This window comes from Parasteatoda tepidariorum, chromosome 2, assembly GCF_043381705.1.
Source record: "Parasteatoda tepidariorum isolate YZ-2023 chromosome 2, CAS_Ptep_4.0, whole genome shotgun sequence".
Taxonomy (NCBI): Eukaryota; Metazoa; Arthropoda; class Arachnida; order Araneae; family Theridiidae; genus Parasteatoda; species Parasteatoda tepidariorum.
This window is the reverse complement of record NC_092205.1, coordinates 94969098-94987726: the sequence shown is the minus strand read 5'-3', so window position 1 is coordinate 94987726 and position 18629 is coordinate 94969098. Positions and strand designations below refer to the sequence as shown.

The 18629-nt window shown below is 29.3% G+C and overlaps 1 protein-coding gene across 1 annotated transcript in view; it reads left to right on the top strand.

Annotated features, from left to right (window-relative positions):
• LOC107440417 (uncharacterized) overlaps positions 1–18629 on the top strand; it is a 574971-nt gene that overhangs the window by 276476 nt on the left and 279866 nt on the right. The window contains exon 4 of the mRNA XM_071177030.1: positions 10027–10066. The gene's annotated coding sequence lies outside the window, so the exon portion shown is untranslated. The remainder of the gene's footprint in view (positions 1–10026; positions 10067–18629) is intronic.

The following is an 18629-nucleotide window of genomic DNA, read 5'->3' as shown; positions in this document are numbered from 1 at the left end:
ATATATTATTGGTTATGAAGGGGTCTAAATGAAGACGTTATGAAAAAGGGCCCATTTTTGTTAAATCTGAAATATACTCAGTATTTTGTGTATATTAATAGTGCGCACTGTTTGTCTGATTTAATGAAAAATCTCAAAAATTTAAAGGTCTGACTGACCAGGTTTTTTTTGTGAACGATCCTGTTTTTGTTAATTTCTGAAAATTCTACTTATTATTTTGTTCGATTTTTAAAATACTGTCCCTTTTGCGATTTAATGAAAAAACTCGAAAACTAGTGGTCTATTTGGTATTTCGTAAAAAGGTTTAATTTTCGTGAATTTGTGATAAAAAAAATCTATTTTGTAAATTTACGAAAATGGTGTCCTATGTTATGGCCAATAACTCTGCCCAGTTTTTTTTTTTTTTTTTTTTTTTTTTNTTTTTTTTTGGGGGGGGGGTAATGTAATTAATGAATGAAAATAATAGTTGAACGCAAGCTGATGGGGCACAATATTATAACAGAGCATATCTAGAAACCGGTCATAAGTGTGAACTTAATATTGTTTATACCTGGTTTCTTTTTCACAATTTCACAGGAATCATTTTTTAAGTTTTTTTTTTCGTTTTTTTTTTCATTTTTAGATTTGTTTCTAGAATAAAAACTAAGCTGAAAAATCAGCAGAAAATAATCTACATATTAAATATTCAAAAAACAACAAACCATTTTTTTTTTATTTTCAAGGCAAATAGAATTTTTAAAAGCAATTTACAAGCAATTGATACAAACCACTCTTACACTTAACCATAAATTCCTCCATAGCAATAAACCTATCGCATTCTGTTAATAAATTTCTCACTGACTAGAATCAAAAGGCAAGTGGTCTTTTAATGCAGACTGCTTCTTATTAAATATCAAACGCTTAAGATTTAAGAGGAGGAGACAATAGATCAAAGGGAGATTATTCGTGTTACACCGCTTAAAATTATCACCCTTTTATTAATGGCGCATAAAATCTTCTTTGGATTCGATCACACAAACACCGCCATTAAAAGTATGTTGCATTTAGAGCTTTTGCCGTTACTTCATTAATTATTTGAAATAACCGTATTTATTCTGCACTTATCTATTTTTGGTCTTGGAAAACTATAAATTCTAAGATCATACAGTTTTTTTTTTCCATTTATTTCCTGATGTTTATTTATGGGTGCTTTCTGGCGCTAATTTTGGCAACAACAAAAAAACATTTAAGACTCTTAATACCTAATTGCTTTGTCTTCAAGAAGTTTTTTTTTTTCTCATTTATTCTGACTGAGTTTACTGCGATGACTTGTGACGTATTTACGATTACTTGTACTTAGTTTTTGGGTAAATACGAAATGTAATTAAAAAGGGAAAAAACCCGTAATTCATTGCCTGGTCGTAAACATGCTTAAGTAACACTAATGAAGAATTCATTGCTTGAACGACTATGGAAAAAAATTTCTATAGTACACAAGCATATGTGGAGTGAGAGAAATTATTAACTCATTTTAGAGCTCTTGAAAAAGACAAGCGTAAATAAAAATTTTTGCATGAATTTTGCAAAAGGTTGATTATTATCTCATTTCTTTCAGTTTTTATATTACAGAGCAGTCTTCATTAACGGTATTTGAGCTACAGCACTTAATTAACTACTTTTTTAAAACGAAACAATTGCCACATTTATTAATTAATTTTTTTAAAATTTTTATTTATTAATTTGACCTTCAACACTTAATTAACAACTCCTTTATAAAGAAATAATTGCCACATTTATTAATTTAGTTTTTTATATATTATTTACATGTTTATGTTTTTTTTTTTATTAATTTGGGCTACAGCATTTAATGAACTACTTCTTCAAAAAGAAATAATCGCCTCATTAATTAAATAATTAATTATTTTTTTTAATTTTTGCTTTTTAATTATTAAATGTAGCTACAACACTTAATTAACTGTTTCTTTATAAAAATAAAAAAACAATTGCCACATTTATTCATTCTTTTATTTATTTTTTCATTTTTTTTATAGATTATTTTTCATTTATTAATTTGATTTACGGCACTTAATTAATTACTTCGTTATAAAGGAACAATTACCACATTTATTAGTTAATTTATTAACATAAAAACATGACTCCGGAGTCGTAGTTGAGGAAACATTTGCAGGAGTTAGAGAAATGTATTCGACTCCGATTAATTGAAAATTAGGTCCTATAGTTAAAAGGAAAAAAAAACCTTTTTTTTTGTTTCACTTAAATTATCTATACACGTATTTAGCTATGTACGCTTTTGAGCTTCCTTCAATTAAACAAATTTTTAAAAAAATATTAAAATTATTGATAAATCTGTGTTAATAAATTAACTATTAATGAATTTTCGTTCAATTCATCAATCGCAAAGCAAAATTTATTTCGGCTTAGTCTCAAGGTTAGTTGAATTTAATATTTTCTAGTTCATAAATATTCATTTAAGAATGTTCTTGTAATAAGATGTTTGTAGAGTGTGACATATTGAAATTGAGGTGATTTGGAATAATGTGTTTTCTCAATTTCGAACTTGTGTACAAATAAATTTGTTAAAATTTTAACTATTCATTTCAAAGCATCGAATTAAATTTTAAACATGAAAGAAATTGATTTCTCCTCTATCCAAAAGTTTCCTAATTTCTTTACAGTCGGAATTGTTTTTGTTTGATCTGTAAGAGTTGGCATTGTATAATAGTATAAATTATAATTTTAAATTTTTTTTGTGAAAAAATGTTTTATCATTTTAATATTTGGTTTGAGTGTTTTAAGACATAAAGGTTTATTCTATGCAATAAAGCGAAACACATTTCTGTCTTTAATGGCCGGTCGATTTTATTTTAATGGAGTAAAAACTGCAAGCAGTATAATTTCATATTTTGGTTAAATGTTTACGGTTGCTTAGTTGTATATTTTCCTCAACGAATAAAGCTTTAATATTAGTATAAATTGATTCAACCGTATTTGCCTAGTTATGTGTAGCGGAACAAAATACTTGAATTTAACAAGATGCGTGATTTATTTATAATAGTTAACGTTTCCTTTTAGCGCTCCATTGAACATAATAACGGTATTTTCATCTCAAATCGATTACCTAAAATGGTACTTAGTTAAGAATTTTGTCGTCTACAAGGATCAAAAACATTCTTCTTTTACATGCAATTCAAGCCAATCTTCTATATGAAATGAAAGCTTTCATGCATTTCATTTCCGTACCTTTAAAATTCGAAATTGTTAAAAAGAAACATTCCAAGAATTCTAGCTATTATTGTGTAATGGTTTGTGTAATTCTATGGCTGAAATCTCAAGGTTTTGAAGAGGGACAAAATATATATTTAAGTGTTTGTATTTTAAACATAGTAGATTCAGTAAAAATTGAGGTGTATTATCCATTCGAATTTGATGTTGAGTATCTAAAAATTGTGTGAAGTAACATTATTTTATTTCAAGTCAACACCAAATAAAGCTTACACCCTTGTGCAAATTAATTGAAACGAACTCAATAAATTCAGAAAACTAAGAGAAAATGCTATTTTATTTAAATTTATACAAATTCAAAATTTTTAGTACATAATATGATCTCCACAACACTTTATTAACATTTGGACACGATTCAGCATGGATTCCACTAATTTTTTATAGTCATTTATAATATTTGTCTCCTTGTACCACACATGAATTAACGCCGTGATTAGCTTCTCCATAGTTGTACAGTCCATATTTAATGGGCGATTCTTGCATATGGCCCAGAGATTCTCAATTGGGTTGATATCCGGAGAGTTCCCTGGCCATTCCAATGTCTCAATTTGATTCTCAGACATGAATTTCTTGACAATTTTGGACGTATGGCAAGGAGCTAAATCCTGTTGAAAAATCCCTGTTCCATCAGGATATCGTTTCTTCAACTCTGGAACAACTGTTTAACCAGAATAGTAATCTATTGCTCAGAACGCATCATACCGTCAATTGGCTACAAAGGTTCAACCCCATTGTAACCGAAACAACCCCAAAACATCTCTTTAAAAAAAAAGTTTGTTTCAATTAATTTGCAGAAGGGTGTAACTATACAATTTAAAATGTGTATAGTATTTTAAGTATCTAAACACGTGAGAAAGTTTGTACCAAGCTCACGCGCATTCACACCATACGTAAATAATTTTCTCTTCCCAAAACCTTGAATGTTGGCACACTTGAAATATCGTCAGAAGATTATTTACAGCAGGGGACGAGGTGGCGTGAGTTTGTTGCTTTCTTTCACGCTGTTACACAATGTGTACTTAAAACAAACAAACAAATTCCTATCACTAAACATTTTTGTATGCTTTTAATTGTGTAAAAATGATATTTGTATTTATTTTTTTAAATGTCCGTGAACTATATTTAACAATTTTAGATTCTCTGAGAAAAAAGTAGGGTCAAAACTACCGATTATGATGATAATATCCGCGTTTCTAGCTCTATGGGAACACCAAAAAGACCGGTAATTTTTATCGAAGAGCTTTAGTAATGATTTTGGTAAATTTAAAAATAATATATAATTTTATAATATGCTATAAAATTGGTAAATGTGGTAAAATTATGTAATTTTATTATTATACCTCAGAGCATGGCATAAGAATATTTATTTTTTTAAATTTACCTCTTTAGTTTTGTATTTTTAAGTAAATGAGTTAATAAGAACTATAATTTTGAAAACCCAAATTTCCGATAATCCGTTACCATATGAACCGAAAAACTATCCAATGATTGGTTTAAATACCGTATGTTTTGGTTTTTAATACCAGTATTAGGGTTTCTTTCACCAAAAATGTTTTTACCATACAGTACGGTTGTTTTACCAGAACTTTTTTCTCCATATACATTATCTTCGACTCTCTTTAGCTTGACGCAGTTCGAATTTGTCTTAATCTATGTGTTTAGGTAACAAACTAACTTTATTTCGAGAATAAAAATATCTATGCAGCCTAACTTAACGTTTTTACTTTAAATTGTATCGTAAAAATATCTTAAATGACTTTTATTTGCGTCATCTATCTTACTGTGAACATAAATTTTAGTGTTACTGAAAAGCAAAAATGGAGGCAGCTACTTTACACCGTGTTAAAGTGTAAAAAAGCAGTCTTGATGCTGTAAAAACTTATGAACCCATAGTGGTGTTTTACTGCTGTAAAATAATTGTTACTATTTTTAGTATTTAGGAAAGCGATTTTTTTTTACAGTGTAGAGTATTATTTTTTAATTAAACCTTATTTTTGTTTGCCGAATTTAAGAAGCGAATTATTGAATTGTTTATGATGTGTATATGACCAAAATCAAGAAAATGTTGACTTTCATCGGTCAATGTCAACAATAACTTAGTCTCAAATATTTGTTATATCCGATTTGATATTAATTTATTCGTCGATATTATTATATTTATTCAATATTTTAATGTCTGCTGAGGATAAATTAGGAGAAACATCAGTGTTTAAAGTACTGGTTTAATGCATACTGGACAGTGGCACATGCTCTTAAAATAGCATTGATGTAGGGCATACCGGGCAAATGCATACCGGGCAGTGGCACTTAACTAGACCTAGTATATATTTCGGACATTTACCAAAGCGATTATGCGATTGTCAACATTCACCGCTGGAAGCCAACAACCACTAATTTCGATCATTCACAGTAACATATGAAAGGTTCAACTTCAGATAAGTTACTGATCTAGTTCAACCTTTGTATATGTTTCTGTCGATGTATAAATTGTCGTTATTCTATAGAATGCCTGACATTTTTTAGGCAAAGTATGAATTGTGGCAAATAATATATACTGTGTCTAGTTTTTTATTAGTTATTCAGTAGAATACCATGGAAATGTGTGAAATATTAATCAATTCACTTTCTCTCGTCAATTTTAAGAAGATCTTTACGTGATTAGGCATTCCACAAGCAGCCGAAAATCATACACTGACGATTACGTATTTAAAAAAATAGACCTAGTATTGAATTATTGTAAATTTAAGGTTAAAAAAACGCTTTTTTATGAAGATTTAAAAGACTGTGAAACGTTTGTAGCATCAATATATGATATATCACTTCAGATATATACGTTACCAGTGACATTAACTTAATTTAAAATAAAATTATAATTGACTTTAACCCTTTGCTCTCCGAGTAATTTAAATTTCTGTTTTAACTAATCTAAGTACTAAATCATTTACAAAAGGTAAGGAATTAAATATAATTTTCAAAATTCTTAAAAATAATGTAATTACTAATTATTAAGGTATAAAAAATTTTAATTTTTAAGTGGTGACTTTTGATGGGGTCTCAGGGGCGACAGTGGAGTGCAAGGAGGTGAAATTATTGTTAATTACATTTTAGTTAAACAAATTATGGTCATTATTACTTTTTAATGGGAAATAAAAGAGATGGATCTGGTGTGGGGTTTACCAAAATAATTAGCTTAAGTACGCTGCTGGAGCTCCAAACCTGAGATAATTAAGACTTATTTTGAGGCTAAGACTGAAATGTCAAACAAAGGCATATTAAATCATTCTATTGTTAATATTGTGGGTAATATTACGCTCAGAGACATAAAAATTATCCAGAAATATTTTTAAGATGACGCATCAAGATAACTTGGACCCTCATTGGGCTAATATTCATAAATTTTGGCTCAATAAGAGTTCAAAAGACCGTTATTTTTCCGATATTAATCTTACATGGAATTTTCCGATTCAGCCGATATTTTACAGCCACTTTACAATCAATATCGGTCCTATATACTATTGTCAGATTCACTCTATATTTTATATCCTTTATTTAGCCAATTTAGGTTCTGTATTGGCTTATGTAGGCCATATATAGGCTATTCTAGGACCAATATTAAGAAATCTGGGTATCTTAATATTAGTTTCTCGGTGCATTTTCTTATAGAATATATATTGAAACAATTTTCAACCCAACTGAGGCCAAGTTAAAATTGTTGCTTGGGATGATGCAAAGAGTTTTTTCTTTTCTTAAATTATGCATTCACGTTGCCTTCACTTAACCTTAAAAAAACATTGATGTAGGACATACCGGGCAGTGGCACTGAAACTTAAAATAGCATCGGTGTAGAGCAGGGATGGGGAAACTACGGCCCGCGGGCCAACTNTTTTATTTGCGTCATCTATCTTACTGTGAACATAAATTTTAGTGTTACTGAAAAGCAAAAATGGAGGCAGCTACTTTACACCGTGTTAAAGCGTAAAAAAGCAGTCTTGATGCTGTAAAAACCTATGAACCCATAGTGGCGTTTTACTGCACCATCATGTTGTAAAATAACTATCACTGCTTTTAGTATTTAGAAAAGCGGTTTTTTTTTACAGTGTTGAGTATTATTTTTTAAATAAACCTTATTTTTGTTTGCCGAATTTAAGAAGTGAATTATTGAATTGTATATGATGTGTATATGACCAAAATCAAGAGAATGTCGACTTTCACCGGTGAATGTCAACAATCACATAGTCTCAAATATTTGTTATATCAGATTTGATATTAATTTATTCGTTGATATTATTATATATATTCGATATTTTAATATCTGCCGAGGATAAATTAGGAGAAACATCAGTGTTCAAAGTACTGGTTTAATGCATACTGGACAGTGGCACATGCTCTTAAAATAGCATTGATGTAGGGCATACCGGGCAAATGCATACCGGGCAGTGGCACTTAACTAGACCTAGTATATATTTCGGACATTTACCAAAGAGACTATGTGATTGTTAACATTCATCGGTGAAAGTCAACAATCACCAATTTCGCTCATTCACAGTAACAAAGACTTGATCTAAAACGGTTTCTTGATTATATACTTTTTCCACCCCTTACTAAGAACGAGTTTTCCAACAGGTTTATATTAACTTCGATATTTCAATTTTGTATTAAAAAAAATTAGAAGTGAAAGAAACTTATAAACTAATTAACGGAACACGTATTTAATTATCTTCGCTTTAATAACAGCACTTAAATACCTAACTTGAGCTTTGATCAAATATTTTCACAATGGTAAATAAAGTACAACTAATGATCTATTAACCTACAATAACTCAACATTAACCGATCATGATCAATACAATAAATGATATCCTTAAAAGAACAATATCCATTATCTAACTATTTTTCTCATTCGCTTATATTGCCTAATGTGTTTTTTAGCTTTGCTAGCATTGTTAGATGCTATATATACGATTAAGGACACCCCAAATCACTTTTCCGATACTAGTTCCATATAGTTTCAAATATCTTGATCAAAACGATTAAAATGCACCATATCTAAATCCCAAAAACATTGTGTTGCTATGGCGAAGCTATTTACTTTGACATTCAAACAACCCGAAGAATATAATAGATCTTTAAAAAAGCATCTATTTATTATAGTGATCAATAAAAGGTATTTTTTATTGGAGCAAAAAACTTTTAGGAACTGGTTCAATAGTTCAAAAAGGCTCCCCTTAATGCTCTTCCGTTAATAACTTCGAGATACAATTTTTGAACTTTATCTTTCACGAAACAAAATCATTAATTTGTAACAAAGTAGTTTCTTTACTTTATGAAATCGATTGTTTTGTATTTTGGTGTCATTTTTGAAACCGCCTCGACTAACACTGTTCATCAGTTTGTAGTTTATGCAAACTATTCAGTGTATTATTTTCTTTCTTTAAATTTTGTAACAATTTGAATTATTTTTACTTCACTTAGATGAAACTATGCTTTTCAAGTATACTAAAAATGGCTAAAAATGATTTTATATTCGTACAAATAGAACGGAATTCTCAGTGGAGATAGCAGTTTACTACGGCAGTTGATTTTAATGTAATCATTGCAAGCATTGCATTTCAACGGAAAAACAAATTGCTTGAATGAAAACATATTTATTAACAAAATGTGATTTTTTTAAATTTTTGCAGAGAAAAAAATTATATAATCTTTACTTCGTAAAGCACTCTCACATCTTCTCATTCTAGCTTTCACGTTATGAATAATAATATCCTTGCAACTTCGCGCTATCCATAAAAGTATTATCTAAATAACTATTTTATTTTTATTTTATAACCGTCGTTGACCAACCGACCCAATTTTGGGTTTACGACTACTAATGTTCAACTCCGTAGCCTAGTAATTTTGAACCAATCCAGAAGACAAGGAAACTCCTGGATCAGTAACCCCGGAGGTATGATTTGTTATGGGAACATGGGGGACTCTGAGACTCGACAGATTTTACGTGCATTAGTCCCTATTTACTACACGGGGAGTCTTCGGCCAGAGGGCATCGAACCCACCACCTCCCGGAATAACTGTGGCAAAAATATGTTTTAATTCGTTGTCTTTCATTGTCTTTTGCAAAAAAAGCGACATAAAATTATTCTAGATAGAGGCATGAGCCTCAGATAGCAACAAACCCACGTTATTCTCGTTATTAATTCTAAAAATATATATAGAATAAAAAACAACAAATTTCATTCTGCAAATTAATTATACTACTTTTGAATGACCTAAACTCTCACTTAAAAGAAACTGGAACTCAACAGTTTGAAAATTAACAACTTTGTGCGGACTACTATTTAATTTTGTAGACATCCGTTCAAATATTTCAGTTACGATGATGATATATATAGTTTAGACCTTGGCGAACAAAAAGCAAGAACAAGTATTCTTTGGCCAAGGTTTAGACGAACACATAGAGTTATGTAGTTTTTTTTCCAGTCAGTAGCTCCGTCTGTTGATAAATTATAGAACTAATTTAAATTTGGTGGGGAAAGTATCTGGTTAACTTAGCAGAGTGTACGTTTCTATCTGTATTGATTTTTCAGTCATTTCTGTACACTCACACTCTGTATAATTTACTGTATAATCTGTCACACTCTGTATAATTTACTCATTCAAAAAAATTAGTTTTTATTCACTCTATTTTAATTACAATATATTGAATAGTTTTCTTTGATATATAATTCTTTTAATTTTTATTTTCAGATTTTGAATGAAGCAGAATGTCTAAAAATTTGCCACAAAAGTGAGTTGAAATGATATTAAATATTTTTTTTTAATGCAATGATATTTGTATGACACTTCAGCAACATTTTTATGGTAAGAAATTTTTTTCTCAAAATACATGATTTTTAAATAAAAAATAAACACGACAGATAGTGAAGACATTAATCAAGGTGGATCTTGACTTTTGTGAAGAGAGTTATTAGGCAATTAGTTTAAAATACATAAGAAGACATTTTTATGTGGGTTGAAGTTTATCAGGATCCTCCGCGATCATTTCTTCTGTTATTCCTTATCATTAAATTTAAAGGAAATATAATTTTCCAAAAAAAGAAAGAAAAAAAAACTATTTTTAAGCTAGTTTCATATTTTGGTACTTTGAAACTATCCCATCGACCATTTCCGCCAAACTCGATATTATCGCCAAAAAGTAGTTTCTGCTCCAATAACCGCAAATTTTATCATATTAACGATTTTGGGGTTTGGCAAAATCGAATCGCATGTAAACGGATTTATGCGGCACAAGTATAATGACTTGTTTGCGCTTTAAAAGATATCCAAGTTTTTTGCCCTCCGAAATTATTTATAATAATATAATATGGTTAGATTCAAGAATAATTCAATGTGTAATTTATTTTTAAAAAAAATAGAAGTTTTTACTTTGTTTTTATTCATTTTATTACACTTTTTTATTATGTATTTTTACACTTAATTTTTTTTTGGTATTATCATTTTATTATTATTATTCCTTGATAAATTTAATGTATTTAGAATGTTTATTTTGGAAATTGCTTTTCATTATGATGACCCCAAACGATTTGCTCATTTTCACGAACGTTGACAGGTCGACGGCATAATTCCAAAGTACCATTTCGCTTGCAAAATAAACTGCGACTGTGAAAAAATTTTAATTTATTTTTTTTTTTTGAATCCTCGAAAAATAATTATTAAATTCGTAAGTGGCAGTTACGACCTAAGCCTGTTGTTATCAATGTGTGATTTATTAACAAACTCATATTGTCATAGTATTTTGCTCCTAGGTGTTGGATAAAATGGAAGGAAAAGAAAAGAAATTTATAATAATATTAACATTTATATAATATTATATAATTTCGAAATTGATTTCAATTTCGAATTAAATTCGAAATTGAAATAATTGAAATTGTATTATTGGATTCAATACAATTAATCCAATTGTATTGAATCCAATAATTCAATACAATTGGATTCAATACAAGTATATTACATTTTCTTTTTTTTCATTTCGATTTAAAATATTGAATTTGCGAACAAAAGTTATGCAATTTAACCTATTATTAGTACATTCAATCAAAAAGTTTCTCACGAAATAATGTAAAATTTTAACGATTTTTTTTGTATCTCTAATGACATACGCACATTTTTTTTTTTAATTTTAAAGAAAACTCTTGCTGTATTTGGATTAAAAAATTTTAAGGAAGAGCTAAATTTTTCTAAATAAATAATACATTTCTGTATTTAAAACTTTTTTTAATGTCTATCTACTATTTCTTCTAAATTATTTGAGATAGTTTGTCTTGTTGTTTCGCCCAAAAAATGCTAAAATAAACCATCAAATTTAGCTCAACTTACAATAGTTCTACAGATATATCTTAAAGACGCCAAAGAGCATTATAATTTTAAACAAAGCTCTTGTATTTAGATCAAAAAAAGTTTAATGAAAAATTAAACATTTCTGAATAAATAATATATTTGTACATTTAAATTTTTTTTTAATGTTTGGCTACTCCTTATGCTAAATTATTTGAGATAATTTGTTTTGTTGTTTCGCCTAAAAATTTTAAAATAAACAGTCAAATTTAGCTTAACTTACAATAATTCTTCAGAAATATCTTATCGACGCCGAAGTGCATTATAATACCATATTTTAACTGAAATATGAAATTAAAATGGAAAATAAAAAAATGAGTTTTTACAGAATAGTCAAGTTTCTAAATAGAGTTCTTTCTCCTGTCAATTTCATCATTTTTGATTAAAATAATGTTTAAAAATGTTTTGCTTTTTATTCGGAAAATATAATAGTTTACAAGTTGCTCATTATACAACTATTTCATGATAAAAAATAATAAGGCATGCATGTAATTATTTATTATAGTTTTAGATGTCAGTAACCATAAATTTTAAAATCAATAAAATTGCACGTGAATTCGAATAAATTGAACGTTACCTATTATATTTAATTACTTTGATCCATTATTTAAGATCTGTCTATTGTTGTTATTTTAAACCAGGAAATGAAACGATTTCATATTTGATCAAAGGGCACATACATGAAATCTATCTCTTTGACAAACTAATGCGATATAATTTTACAAACGATGGTAAGCTGGCTCCCCTGTGTATTCTCCCCTTGGCGGCAAAAATAACAACTCGCCAACTAGTCGAACGAACAGTTTCGAGTTACCCTTTCAAGAGAATGTTGCGAGGACTTTAGTTTATTTTCTGCGTGACTTATCCCTTTAAATGTCAAAAACCACCATCTTGAAATGAAAAGACCGTTTATCTGACCTCGTCATTGGTCGGAATTAGTTCACTTCACTTCGCCGTGTCATTTATTCTTTGGCGAGAATGAAGCGTAAACATTTGCATAAGTGTTGATAATTTCCGCCACATTTGCATTCATTTTCACTGTCTTTTCTACTTGACTTGATTAAATTTAAGTCATCGGCGACAGAGAAAAGACTTAATTTATTTCGAATGCACTTACTTAATTTCGAACATATTCCTTGATTTATTTCTAAAATTCAATTAAGGTTATAATCTTTCAAAGAATTCTAAGGAATTTGAGAATTTTGCAGCGGTAAAGAAATTGCATTTGGCCGTGTCATTAAATATTTGAGTTTTCTAAAGTAAATTTCAAGTTAAAATCTATTACTTATACCCTTTTCAATTTAAGGTATTATATTAATATTATTGAAGATTTATCAGAAATGTGGTAAAAACACTAAATTATAAACAAGAGACTGTTTATTTTTCAAATTTCTCATATCTACAAAATTAACTAACGTTTTTCTTTCAATATTGCTTGAGGGGGCAACAAGTACGTTGAATTAGAAAGAAACTTTGTATATACTCTTGAATCAATCTTGAGAAATTCACTCAAATATCATTTATATGTTCTTGCACTAATATTATCATGCTCTTGACTGTGGCAGTTTTTAATCTTAAAAAAAGCATTCGTCTAACAGTTTTCTGATGCTTTTATTACTTTAAATCTGTTCTCCAATTCACTCATATATCATTTAACAATTTTTTTCATGAAGTAACATGTTCTTGAAATTATGTTAGGCGTTCTTATATAGGGCAATTCTCAACCGCAAAATAGTTTTATGATATGTATTTGTATATACTCTTGAATCATTCAATCAGAAATTCACTCAAATATCATTTACATGTTCTTCCATTAATATTACTTAGCACTTGAGAGCGGCAATTTTTAATCGTAAAAAGGCATTCATCTAACAGTTTTCTAATATTTTTATTACTGTAAATCTGTTCTCAAATAGATATCATTTAAAAAAAAAAATTTTCATTAAGTTACATGTTCCTGAAATTATGTTGAGCTTTCTTATAAAGTGCAGTTCTCAAACGCAAAATAGTTCTATGTACAGTTTTGTGATGTTTGTATATACTCTTGAACCATTCGTGATAAATTCATCAAATATCATTTAATAATTTTTTTTAATTAAGTAACATGTTCTTGAAATTAATAGGGCAGTTCTCAAACGCAAAATAGTTCTATGTACAGTTTTATGAAATTTGTATATACTCTTGAATCATCCTTAATAAATTCACTCAAATATCATTTACATGCTCTTCCACCAATATTATCATGCCCTTGAGTGCGGCAGTTTTTAATTTTAAAATTGATCTAACAATCTTCTGATGTTTCTATTACTCCAAATCTGATCTCAAATTTGCTCAAACATCTTTTCCTTCCCTTAAGTAGTTTGTTCTACTATGCAATTCAAAATGCTACACCCTTAAGCTATTGTGTTATGTTACACAGTAATCATAGTATTTGGAAGGAAGAAGGAAAAAAATTCTAAAAGCAGCAATTTCGTAAGAGCTATAAAATGTTAATAATCTGAAAAATTAGATAAGTGCTTTTTGAAAAAGACTCCCTTAAAGATCTATATTTGGTTTATAAGAAACCAATAACAGATAAGGCGGCATCCGCAAATAATAAATATCGCACAGCTCCTTTTTGTAGTTGTGTCAAAAATTTGCCACCGTTATCGACAGGCATTCCATCACGAAGGGGCTAATTTCAGTTCCCGAGAGCCTCACAATCAACAATCCAACTTTATGAGCTTCCACGACAACACATGTTGCCCATCAGCTTTTGGCAAATAATCTCTCCGCTTTTCCGTCTGTCTTTGGCCAAACATAAGAATATTGGGGTCCTTCCCTTCTAATTCAATCCATTGAATTGAGGTGTCGCCCTCTTCTTTTTTTTTCTGCTTCCTTCTTTCTTAATGATCCCTTCATGAGGACTTATAGGAAATCCATGTGAAGGGTTTTAGGGAAAAACGGCGGTGAGTGGGGATGTTTGTGGCGTGGATAAGGGAATTCTTGGCGACCGTATCCAATGGTTCGATGAATAGCAGCAATGATGATTCTTGTTCGGTTTCATTTTTCTTTGCCAAAAATGTCGCCTGCTTCGTTTATTCTTTTTTGTGTCATCGACAGATAAGAAGCTAATGAGATGCTGCGAGTTTTCTATTATTTTTTTCTTCTCTCTATATTCGAAGACATTGGCGAAGAAACTTTGTGTGTAAACATTCCGCTACCGTTGTTGCGACACGGTTATGTTTATCGATGAACAGATTTAATATTATTTAAAAAAGAGTTGGAAGTTAAAGTCATTAATCTTAATAATTACGGGATGAGAAGTTGTTATCCACTTCATTACCCTTAATAGGGATCTTTAAAAGAGCGTTGCGAAAAAGGATAAGATTTTTTTTTCTAATTTATTTACTTCTCTACTTTATTTTTACTTTTACGCAAGTTAGATTACCTCATATTTGAAGTAAAAACATGTGTTTTGAAACAAATACAGTTTTCAAACAATATTTAAAACTTTGCAGTCGGAGTATTTTGTATGGATTTGCGGAGGTATTTGCGGAATTAAGCATACGTTCTTGTGGTTTGAAACTTTATCGCAAAGCTATTTATTTTTTTCCCCCATTTTATTTTTAAGTTCTTTTTAGAATTTCAAAAAACTATTACACCACGATATCTTGTTTTTCAATTCCTACTCTTAGTTCACACTCTTCCTATATCTTGTTTTTCAATTCCAACTATTAGTTCACACTCTTCCTATATCTTGTTCAAATTTTCAATATCAATTTATAATCTTTTTATTCTTCCACTCAAGTTCAAATAAATTTTTTTTAAACTTGTAGTGGATGATGTTAATACAGTTTTTTCAAATATTAATTCATTAAATAAATTTAATTTATTAATTTTTGTTTTGCATGGGAGAAAAATGTTTGTTCTTTTTTTATAATCGATTGTTATGGTACGGATGGTAATTATATCTCAAGGAAGACTACGAATTATTTTGAAAAACATTTAATGTGAAGAACGTTACCAATAATACTATTAAAATTATATTTTAATAGTATTATTCATTTCATTAGGTCAGAGTGACTTTTAATTAGTTTTCGGTGTATGCAAAAGCTAAAGATGAAGCTGAATTTTGGTTTTCGTAGAAATGAAAATGTAAAAGAGCTTTTATTGCTCGTTAAGAATGGTAAACAGGAAAATTTGAATTGAAACATTCTACGGAAAAAAATTTATTTAAATGTTCCATGAGAAATACCCATGCAATTTTTATACTTGCATGTCCTTTCATGATTTATTCAATGTATTGTCATAAAAATAAATGTCTCCAAGGGCAAGTTCATTAAAAAAAATTCTAGGCAAGTTAATGAAACAAATAATAAATTAGTAATCAAACAAAAACTTAATCACAATTTTGAAAAAATCATAAATGGTTAAAAAAAAAAAAGTTCCAAATTTGTATAGTCACGTGTTCCTTCTATGGAACCCTACGGTTCCACAATGCACCTTTAGAGAGCCATGAGATGCGCTAAATCTCGTAGAAACCTTTACTTTGTAAGCGTTCATTTGTTGCTGTTACTGTGAATGGCAGAAATGGGCGGTTGTTGACTTCCACCGGTGAATGTTGACAATCACATAGTCGCTTTGGTAAATGTTCAAAATACATGCTTAAGTGCCACTACCCGATATACATTTGCCCGGTATACCCTACACTGATGTCTTTTTAGATTTCAGTGCCACTGCCCGGTATGTCCTACATCAATGTTTTTAAGATTAAGTGCCACTGCCCAACATGCATTCAACCAGTACTGCGAACATAAATGTTTCTCCTAATCTATCCTCAGCAGATATTAAAAATCAAATCAATATAATAATATCAACGAATAAATTTATATCAAATCGGGTATTACAAATATTTCGGACATTCACCAATGAAAGTCGACATTCTCTTGATTTTGGTCATTTACGGTAATATTGCTACTCCATTTTTTTTTAATAAACGGAAGTGAAACTATATGCATAAGCAGAAGTAAGTTAAAATAATATTTATATTTTCTTTTTTTTTTCTTTCTTTTTAAGTTGTTGACATAATTAGTAAATTTCGCTTTAACTTACAACAACGCTTTGCGCAATATCATGCGCTATTTTTGAAAGCCCTTAAGTGTCAAATTATGTCTTTAAATCAAGTAATGATTATCTGAGTTATCTTCATTACAATAAAAGCAAAACAAACAACATATAAAACGATGTGCTTAAGAAAATGTTCGCCAAGAACAAAGAAACTCAATATTAAAATGACTTAACAAACTATGTCTCTTTCACAATAACATGTTTTCCAGAAACACTTAAACCGCAACCTGCAGTGATAATGACGCGGAGGGAAAATTTCGCCTTCGGGGCAAAATCGTTTTTCATATAAAAATTCCACTTCTTACCCTCTCTTTTCCCTAAAAGGAATAAAATAAGGGGAAAAGTGAGCAAGATGGGGGAAAAGCAAAAGGAATATTCAATTTTGTTTTCTCACCTAAACCGGTGTTTCTTTTTTTTTTATTCTTGTCAGCGTGTCCTAGTGTGTAATTGTAGAAATTATAACATTCTATTTTATTTTATACGTACTCTTAAAAAGAATTGTTTTTGACACTCGGTCATAATACATTATTGTGCATTCGAATTCAGAAAGAACATTTTACTTTTTATTTACGTTTTATTTTTTCGAGTAGTGTTCCATTTTGAAGTTTTTTTTAAATTTTATTGTCTTGTAAAAGGCGCACATTTCCGAGAAAAAAATATTTTTCACAAAAAGAAAAAATTAATTCTCACCCTAAACATTTGTCTTTTTTTTTTCCTTTTTGTCAGGACGTTTAGTTAATTTTCTCACATTCACCTTTCCTTACATAACGGACTGAAAGAACAGTTGCTGCAAAGCACATTTTAAAATTCGATTTTTTTTTTCCTTTTATTTCCAAGAAAAACCCAAACATCGTCTGATGATGTAATTCGATCATTAAAACCAGTGCCTGGTTTAGACGGACAACAAAGTTTTGGTAAAAGCACCATACTATATGGTAAAGACATTGCTGGTTGGAAAAAAACGTGATTCTGGTAATAAAACCAAAGTAAAAGCTATTTAAACTATTCATTTGGTAATTTTTTCTTTCATTTGGTTCAGTTCTTACAGGAAGTTCTGGTTTTCAAAATCATAGTTCTAATTACCATACGTTTAAAAAAATACAGAATTGGAAAGAATATATTATCGAATAAATCGTTTTTATGCCACTCTCTAAACTTTTGTCTGAAGTATCATAATAAAATCACCAAATTTGATTACATATTATAAAACCATATTTTACTGCTAATTTTACCAAAATCATTGCCAAAGCACACCGGTAAAAGTTACCAAGCTTTTTGGTGCTCTCACAGAGTCTGCAACACGTTAAATTATATCTTATTCTGTTAGTTTTAACTGTTTTTTTTTTCTGAGTGTATCAAAAAACCTGAAAATTTCAGGCTTAAAGACACCAAATTTCCAGGTTTCCATTAAAATTTTCCAGATAAGGTTTTTGGTTTTTTTCCCTTAATAATTGCTTATGCTATAATTCTATGGCAATGAAAATTTAAATAAATATTAAATAATTTAAATTATCTTGATGCACCATAAAAATTATCAAGCTTTTTGATGCTTTCACAGAGCCTGAAACACGTTAAATTTTGTCTTATTCTTGTAGTGTTGACCATTCTTTTTTTCTCAGTGTGTCAAGAAACCTGAAAATTTTAGGCCTAAAGACACCAAATTTCCATTAAAATTTTCCAGATAAGGTTTTTGGTTTTTTTCCCTTAATAATTGCTTATGCTATAATTCTATGGCAACAAGAATTTAAATAAATAATTATTCATTTAAATTATCTTGATACACCATAAAAATTATCAAGCTTTTTGATGCTTTCACAGAGCCTGAAACACGTTAAATTTTGTCTTAT